The following is a 9,576-nucleotide window of genomic DNA, read 5'->3' on the forward strand; positions in this document are numbered from 1 at the left end:
CTGCTTTTCCCTGTCCTTTCCTTCCCTCTACAGCAATCTCAGTATGTCTTTCTATTTCTCCCTCCCTCCTTCCCTTCCTTCTTTCCTTCCTTCCCATTGGCTCCTTGATCTCTGTCTATTATCATTAGTTGGGTTTCCCATCTTAGAACACCTTGGCTTTCTCCAAAGTTACTACCCTCTTTTTCCTTTTCCTCCCTACCATAATTTTGTGAAAACAATCTCGCTTTCTCATGATGGCAAAGATGGTTGGTACTCACTCAATAACCATGCATGTGCCTACGACTTCTCAACTCCCTTGCAGTCTATAAGCAGGAATGAAGTGTCATTTCCTGGCCAAGGTGGTAAAGAGCCAGAGTGACTCCCAAATGTCTCTCTTCCCTTGCTATAGTCTTTGCAGAAGCCATATGTTCTGTAAGGCATTGTTATTAGGTAGAAGGAGCTCTAGCTTTGACTTGTTTTTACATGTAAAAAATAAACCTTTGTGGTGTTAAACCCCAAGATTTAAAGTTACTGCTTCAACTTACCCCAATAACATGTTAGCCCACCAGTCTTTATTCCCATTAAAATTTGGTGTTCATTTTCACTGTTTATGAAACTAATCACCCAAAGACCACAGACTACTCCTTAATAGTTATATTTACTTTCCCTTCTCTGTCTCAGATTTTTAATTTCCAAGAGCTCTTTTTTTTTTTAATGCTGGAATAACTTCTTTTTTTCCAGCATTCTTTTTTTTTTCTTTTTAAAATATTTTATTTTTAAGTAACCTCTACACCCAACGTGGGGCTCGTACTTAGAACCCCAAGATCAAGAGTTGCACGCTCCACTGACTGAGCCAGCCGGGCGCCCCAGCATTCTTGTTTTATGTACACAATCTGCTATCTTAGCTTCCTGAGAACATAATTAGGGATTTTGGAGGAAGGTTTCTTCTTTTATTTATTTATATTTGTCATTATCCTTTTATTCCCTGCATTTTTCCTTTTTCCTCTGGATTTTTGTTTTCTTTTTGTTTCTTTTATCTCTTTTATGATGGTGACAAGGAATTACAAAGTTGATTGGATATAGGGATATAGGGATGATTGGATATGTATTGGGTAGAGCTTGCTGACTGAAAGTGATTGGGCTGGGAGCCCAGGATCCTTTCCGTTGAGAACTCCCAAATGTCAGTATGTGGAGGGTTTACTCTTTAGGATACTTCTGTTTCTTCAGAGGAATCTGCCAGTCTCCTGCCAGGAAGGCATGTACCTGTTTTTAGCTCCATATCTCTCCCTTGTTCTTTGCAGTGCCTACTGTTCCAGAGTCCAGAGTTTCTCACATCCATGTTCTCAGATTATAGCATCAATTATCTGCCTGGTGCTGGTGGGGTTGGGTATTTACCTAGCTGTGACTGGTGGGGGAGGGGGCTTGAGTCCAAGCTTTCAGTCCTCCAATTTTGGCTCCTGGTCAACTACTGCCCTCTGCTGTATTGTCTAGCTCCCCTCCCCCACCATCTTTCCATTGTCCAAAAATGTATTTAAATGATTCATCTGAAACTGGGGTGCAGGGGTGCAAGAGCACCCGGTTCTGGGGGTCCCAAACAGACTAGGTCTAGCCTCTTGCCGCTGACAAAATCCAAAGGCACCGAGATGAGTGGTGGTGAAACCGGAAAGGAGTTTATTTCAGTGAGGCCAACACTAGGAAGACACAGGCTAACATCTCAATGACAGTCTCCAAAGTGCTGAAACTACGGCTAGGCTTATATAAGGCAAATGTGGGACAACGGTCGGTGGGTACAGGCAGGCGAGTGGTAAAGGCTAGGTCAATCATTACCTTAGAGTCAATCACGGATGGTTGGGGTCTTCCTGGCTCTGGGGGTTTTGCTTGAGAGGGGTAGTTTTGGTTCCCATCACAGGATGTTTTGTTCACAGGGTCTTTTGCCTGAGTTAAGCTGGAAAGAAGAACTTAATCAGAAAGTTTGAGGTCAAAATGGAAGTAGTTGAAGTCCTCTTTCACCTTCACTTTGTCCTTATAGATTTATATCTTCCCCATTCTACCCTTCACTATTATTTTAGTGGGATCTTAGCTAAGTCAATCTGCCATCTTTATCAGTAGTCTGTCTCTTTGATTTAAAAATATTATGGAGCGCCTGGGTGGCTCAGTGTTAAGTGTCTACCTCCCGCTCGGATCATGATCCCAGGGTCCTGGGATTGAGCCCCTCATCGGGCTCCCTGCTCAGCGGGAGGTCTGCTTCTCCCTCTCCCACTCCCCCTGCTTGTGTTCCCTCTCTTGCTGTCTCTCTCTCTCTGTCAAATAAATAAATAAAATCTTAAAAAAAATATTTTTTTCTGGGGTGCCTGGGTGGCTCAGTTGGTTAAATGTCTGACTCTCGGTTTTGGCTCAGGTCATGATTGATCTCATGGGTCATAGGATTGAGCCCCGTATCTCAGGCTCTGTGCTCAGTGGGGAGTCTGCTTAAAGATTCTCTCCTTCTGCCCCTCCCCCATTGCTCTCTCGATCTCTCTCTCTCAAATAAATAAAATCCTTAAAAAAATATTTTTCTAAATGGTCTACTTTAAAAATACTTTGAAGATTTTACTTATTTATTTATTTAGAGAGCAGGTGGGGAGGGGCAAGGTGAGAGGGAGAGAGAGCATCTCAAGCAGACTCCATGCTAAGCATGGAGACCCACAGGGGGCTCAATCCCACAACCTAGAGATCATGACCATAGCCAAAATCAAGAGTCAGATGCTCAGCCAACCAAGGCACCCAGGTGCCCCTAAAAAATACTTTTGGATAACCAATTTTTCTAAGAGTTTTATATCTTTAAAGAACATACTTAGGCATCTGTATTAGTCTGAGTTCTGCAGAGAAACAAAATCAGTAGTATCTCTCTCTCTCTCTCTCTCTATCTACTTATCTGGAGTCTGAGAAGTCCCAAGATCTGCAGTCAGACCCAGAAGAGCCAGTGGTATATGATTCTGAAGGCCTGAGAACCAGGAGAGCCAATGGTGTAAGCTCCAGTTTGAGACTGCGTCCGAAGACAGGGGAAGACTGATGTTCCAGCTTGAAGACAGGCAGAGAGAGCAAATTTTCTCTTACTCAGCCTTTTGTTCCATTCAGGCTTTCAAAGGCGTGGATGAGGCCCAACTCCCTGGGGGAGGGCAATCTGCTTTACTCAGTCTATATATTTAATCATTTTTTTTTTAAAGATTTTATTCATTCATTTGAGAGAGAGAGAGACAGTGAGAGAGGGAACACAAGCAGGGGGAGTGGGAGAGGGAGAAGCAGGCTTCCTGCCGAGCAGAGAGCCCGATGCAGGGCTCGATCCCAGGACCCTGGGACCATGACCTGAGCCGAAGGCAGACACCCATCGACTGAACCACCCAGGCGCCCCTACATATTTAATCATTAATCTCATTCAGAAACACTTTTACAGACCCAGAATAATGTTTAACCAAATATCCGGGCACCTTGAGGCCCAGTCAGGTTGACATATAAAATTAACCATCACAAGTCTATCTCTTGTCAACTTGGTATCCATATGCATCTCCTTAAACCATACTTATTCTCCAAAGAAAGACAGCGGCAAGGTCATATTTCCACCTAACACAATACAACAATCCTGTGTACAACTGAAAACAGACCAACCTCTTCATCAGAAGAAGAGGTAAAGTCATTGAATGACTCTTCTCCTTGATATCTCATCACTTAAATACTATGATGTAAAATTAAAAATACTTAAAAAAAACTATGATATAAGAGAGGGAAGAAACCAAAGTTATTTGATATGTATATATTTATAACAAAATAAGGAGGAATATTCGTGGCGATTACAGTCTTCATTTCTGTAACTGGTCATATGGTCATAGCTGCTATTTGTAACTACCTTCTTCTGTTATCTATTCTGTATTCTCTTTGCCTTCAGCAAGCACCTCAGTTGATAGTGGTTCTTTACCTGGTGGAATTGATGTAGGAAAGATTTTAGGGTTCAAAGCCGACGGCCAAGAAAGAATTCTTGAGAACGTCTTTGGTGCAAAAAGGTGGTTTTATTAAAGTATGGGTTTTATTAAAAGCAAAACTCAGAGTACAGTGGCCTATCCAGCTTGGGGGAAGCCGTGGACACAAGTTAGAACCACATAGCCGTTGGGTCCCTTTAGGAAACAGTCATCCAATTCTGGACCTCCTTTACCTGCAGTCAAGATATCAAGGGCTATTCAGTTTTGGAGGGCCATCTTTTGAATTTGTGTAATAAAAGACGGTCCACTGTCAGTTTGTAGGGACCAAGGGAGTCCAAATCTAGAGACAATTTCTCTTAGCAAAGTTTTTGTCACCTCCATGGCCTTTTTACCCAAATAAGTAGCCTGGTGTAAACCCTGTATTACCTGCCATTGGTTATTTTTAGGTAAAAAGATTTTTCCCTCATTATTAACAAGTCAGTCCTGTGCATTTTTGAATATCCTCATTCCTGGGCTACGTGAATTTCTTGGTCTGAATAGACTGGACTTATGGACTTTACTGGAGTTAAGACTGGCAAAAGATTAAATACTTGTTTATTTAGTGCTGCCTTCTTGGCTGCACGGTCTACTGAATTGTTTCCTTTAGATTCTAAGGTCATACCCTTTGGATGTCCTTCGAGGTGAATTACAGCTACCTCCTTAGGTAGGTATACAACCTCAAGAAGAGTCATAATTTCAGGCCCCTATTTGATTAGGGAGTTATGGCTTGATAATAATCCCCTTTTCTTCCAAATTGCTCCATGGGCCTGTAGGCCTAGGAAGACATATTTGGAGTCAGTATAAGTATTAATTTTTAAGGCTTTGGCAATTGCAAAGCATGAGCGAGCGCTATAGCATACCCAGCTTTTCTTATTCCCTTTGCCATCAGTAAACGAACTGTCTGCATTTTCAGTAGGGGTATCTTTTAAATCTTGTTGACTAGAATTAACAAGATCAATAACCTGTGAACAGTTATGCTCTATAGAAGTACGAAGGTCAGGTCCAGGCAAAAGGGTAGCTGGGTTTAAAATCTGACGGTTTTAAGTATTATTTCAGGCATATCTATAAGCGTAGCCTGGTATTTAATAAGTGAGCCTCCCATCATCCATTGGTGGCCTTTGGTCTCTAAGACTCTATACTCTGGACCTGATGTGAAGTCATTACAGTCAGGGACTGTCCCATAGTGAGCTTTGAGGCTCTTTCTACTAGGAGAGCTGTTTTATGCTTGGCTAAAGCCTTTACTTGCAATTTTATATTAATAGAGGTGGCTTCCAGGATAAATATGACTAAGGGATAAAACCATCAAGAAGCCCTCTTTGTTTGAGGTCCAGCCTTAACAATGTCCTAATTACAAGGAATCACTGGCAAGTGGGAAAAGACTTGTCTCAAGAGATGAGGGCATCCTCAAGGGCATCATCCAATCCAATCATAAAGAAAGTGGGGTCATCCATTATCTCCACAAGTCCATTGTTAATCCCACAGAGTGGGGTACGCTCTGGCTTTTAAGGAGCAACTTGGTCAAGGAATGACCACATGGAATTGGTCAAGGTGATAGCTGAGTTATACAATTGTTGGGGAATCAATCCCATTTTTCAGCTGTTCAAATAATCATATGCCTATGGGGTCCTGTTATCATCGCCACAGAATAACAAGCAAGAAGATTGTCTACACATGAGCTATTGTGGCAATTTTTCTGAAGTTTACCTCAAGTTGTCTAGCTTAGGTAAACAACATTCAAAGACAATCAGAACTAGAATTTAACATCTGCAAAGGTGTGTTATTGAAACATAATTTTTCTCTCTAAAATCACCCTTATTTCCAGAGAGAGCCAAATCAAGACCAATTTATTTGTAAAACAAGTCCAATTTTAACAAATTTGGCCTAATTATTTACATAAGCTCAGCAAGAATAGCAAATGGCCATATAGATCTTTTAAAATCTGCTTTGCTGGGAGGCCTGGGTGGCTCAGTTACTTAAGCGTCTGCCTTTGGCTCAGGTCATGATCCCAGGATTGAGCCCCACATCGGGCTCCTTGCTCAGCGGGGAGCCTGCTTCTCCCTCTGCCTGCTGCTTCCCCTGCTTGTGCTCTCCCTCTCTCTCTGACAAATAAATAAATAAATAAAATCTTTAAAAAAATCTGCTTTGCTGGAACTTTTATAAGGAATCTAGATTGAACTTTTAGTGGCCTCAAGGCCAGAAGCCAAGCCAAATAGTTGCCTTCAGACATGCCTGCAATACCCATAGATTTGGGTGAATTCCTTTTCATGAGGTCCCCAAAGTATCCTGAGTTTCCTGTACCTGCCAGGATGTGCATTCTTTACTCACCTGGTTGAGGCTGCTGGGAACTCTGTAAGCAAGGTATCAGGCCAGAAGTTCCAAGGGGTTTTACGGCTCCATGTTTCATAAAGTCAACCTTAGTTTCTTAAAGCTGTTTTGTCATACCTGAGTCTATGCATGTCTCTCTCAAATATGACATTCCAGTCAAAGCCTTGGTAAAATAACCAATGTTTCCAATTGTGTCCTGTTACAAGGAGAACAGATTCTTATTGAACTTATGCAAATAACTATGATTACCATGGAAGAAAGAATACTTACTGAGACCTTTTGAATTTCAGAAGGTTTACGTAGAGAGAAAAGTTAAATGTTTCAATTTGTTCACAAATGAATACTTTATCATATTTCTGTAAATTCTAGATATCTTAAGAGAAAGTTTTCTTAATCTGGAAGAGTAAACATTAGAGAACCAGCAATGTTTCGAACAAGAATCACAAAACCATAATCATCTTTTTAGTTCATTTAGTCCCATGTTACTAATTCTTGTTCAGTTTGAATGCAGCCTTTCAGTTAGTTCTGGAAATTCTTACCCATTTCAGTTTTATGATCTTAAAGATATTGAATAAGTTGTCCTATAAGTCCTTTATATGAACCTCCCTGAAGATGAAACTGATTTTGCAAGAGAATAAGAACAATTAGAAATGACAAAAACTCAGAAATGGACATTGTTAATGATCTGAGAGTTCATTATGATGCAATTGACAAGGAAACTCAGCTATTTCTGTGACACATAACACTTCAATAATCAGAATATCGAGTGATGACCTTATACCAGAACGTAACATACGAAATAAACAAGTCTAATTAGTCAATGAGATTTTGTTCATAATTTAACTCTTGGGGAAGTTTGTTAAAACCTTAGAAAGTTTTAAAACATGTGCCTAAATAGGATTAGGGATCATTAAAGACCTGATAAAGACAAAACATAGAAACTGGTTTTTCTGGGCAGGCAAAGAGAAAACAACTGTTTACATTTTCTTTTCAAGAGCCAACCAACAATTCAAGAAAACTTTTGTCTTTTTTAACACAGAGAAAGCAGACTTTCAATCTTATGCCAGTGTACTTTTAAAATCTATTCATTTAAATATTAGTCCTTCCTGACCATACATACATAAAATTACTTTCCAAAGTTTTCCCATCACAAACCTGCTACAGCTTTCCTAGGCATTGAGATTTTGTCTCAAGCCATTTCCCTCTAAACAACAAGGCTCATTTAGGACAAAATTGCTTTCTTTTACCTTCAACAAAAATGTATTCCCATTACTTATATCTTTCTTACACATACAGAGTTTCTTTCCTTATTTCCATCAGTCTTAATTACGTTTAGCAGAATTTTGCACTCTCAGAGATCTTAGTCTCCAGTGAAAACTAAATAGTAACCAATTGTAAACTGTTACACCGGAATTCTTTAGACAAATTTAGGCAAATTTATGAATCAGTTAAGCACAAAGCATCTTTACCAACAGACTCAAATATCCTTATTTTCTCTGCAATAGGAAGTCAAAAGCACAAACCTATGTCCGGTAATCAATGCTTTAGCACTTTATCCTATTTGGAGAAGACCTAGATGTCCAATAAATTTAATCCCATTTATCATCCAAGCAAAACTTTAAAGTTTCAGGTTACTGAAGACTCTGAAAGCTATCTTAACAATTACCCATGAAAACTTCGAGACAGACCAGATTAACCATCATTTTAAATCATCTTTTTGCTAACAAATTGCAACAGAGATAACAGGGGCTTATTTGACCTGAAGCAAACCTTGGTAGAATAAAAGTTTCACATTTAATGCTGATAACTTTAAAGACATGTCTATCTTAATTAAACCAACAAACTTAAATTAGTTTAAATATCGAATTTGTTCCACCTGGGTCCACTTAAAAGTCAATCAATTTGTTCCCCATTGTCAATTTTTGTTTTTACCTGAGACAGTGGTAGGGAAATCTGAAGAGGGCGGTGTTAAGTCCAGGGGGTGCTCTTCTTGCTGCCTGACAGCGAGGGTAGGAGGAGCCAATGGTGCCTGAGGCACTGAGGATGGTGCAGAAGCCAGTTTTGCAGGCCACACCCAAGGTGGTGCAGAAACGGAGGGGAAGGGGAAGGCAGAAGAGGTGAGGTGCTGCCAGAAGGAAGGCAGAGAAAGAGTTCCTGGTTCTAAACATCGTCAGCTCGGACAGATGAGCAGACGCCATATTTTTTTCCACCAAAGTGGAATTAGGCAGCCCATGTCAGGCCGAAACAAAGGGAGTTTTGGCAGCTGCTTGGGAATATTCCTTAAAGTCGCTGTCCTGAGGTAGACTAACCACAGTTGGCTCTAATTATAGCCATTAATCCGGGAAATGAGGGAGAAGCCCCCACATCTATTAGGAGGAGGAACAGTGAGAGAGTCAGCGTCCCCTTTGCTAGGAATGGCTTGTGTTTCCTCCAGCAAACTCGGTTTATTCGGAGGAGGCTTATTTAGATAATTATCATCCAATATGTCAGGAGGGAGTTTACTGGCTTGGTCACTGATCAAACACATTCTACAAGAGGCCCTTAGGTCTGGGTCCTGATCTAGAGCCCTGTTTCCTGCAGAAGAGATCTAACCGACAGATCCTACCGAGGCCATGCAGTATTACAGGAGATCAGTGCTTCCCTAAATTTTGCAATCTGAATTGTTTCCAGTGGGTTAAAAGGCACCCCAAGGATGAGTCCTTGGGAACTAAAGAAGAAGCCTACTGAGGCCATGCTAGAGAAGGTCCATTACCAAAAATCCCCCCCCCCCCCATCCTGGGTCCCACACAGGATATGTCAGGGGTTTTGTGTGTTAAGAGTGACTGGAGGCATCCCTCAAACAAAATCGCTATTGATCACCATCCTGCCTTACCTTGAAGGCATTCCTGCTGTAAGAGGCCCCGTAGGAGGGATGCTGGCGTTCTTCCCCTTCTCCATCGCATCCTAGGCTACAGATGGGTGCCTCGTGAATGGACCGAAACATCGTACCATTACGTCCCATGGCCTGAGGGTCACGCCTTATTTTTCCTTGTCTTCAGGAACCTGCTGTTTTTAAGCCATGGAAAACACTAGAAACGTTTTACAAGGGGAAATTACCTAATTTTGTAGCTTAAGTAGTTAGTAGCAGACATTGACAGAAAACCATAAAGATAAATCCATCATGGTTCTAAATGACATTCCAACACATGTAGCCTCTATAACCAACTTCCCTAGGAAACAGTCCCCAGATGGGTTTTAATTCATTTGGACACTAGTTTCAGCCGATACTAGTCCCCCCCCC

Source organism: Phoca vitulina, unplaced genomic scaffold (genome assembly GCF_004348235.1).
Source record: "Phoca vitulina isolate PV1807 unplaced genomic scaffold, GSC_HSeal_1.0 scaffold59, whole genome shotgun sequence".
NCBI lineage: Eukaryota > Metazoa > Chordata > Mammalia > Carnivora > Phocidae > Phoca > Phoca vitulina.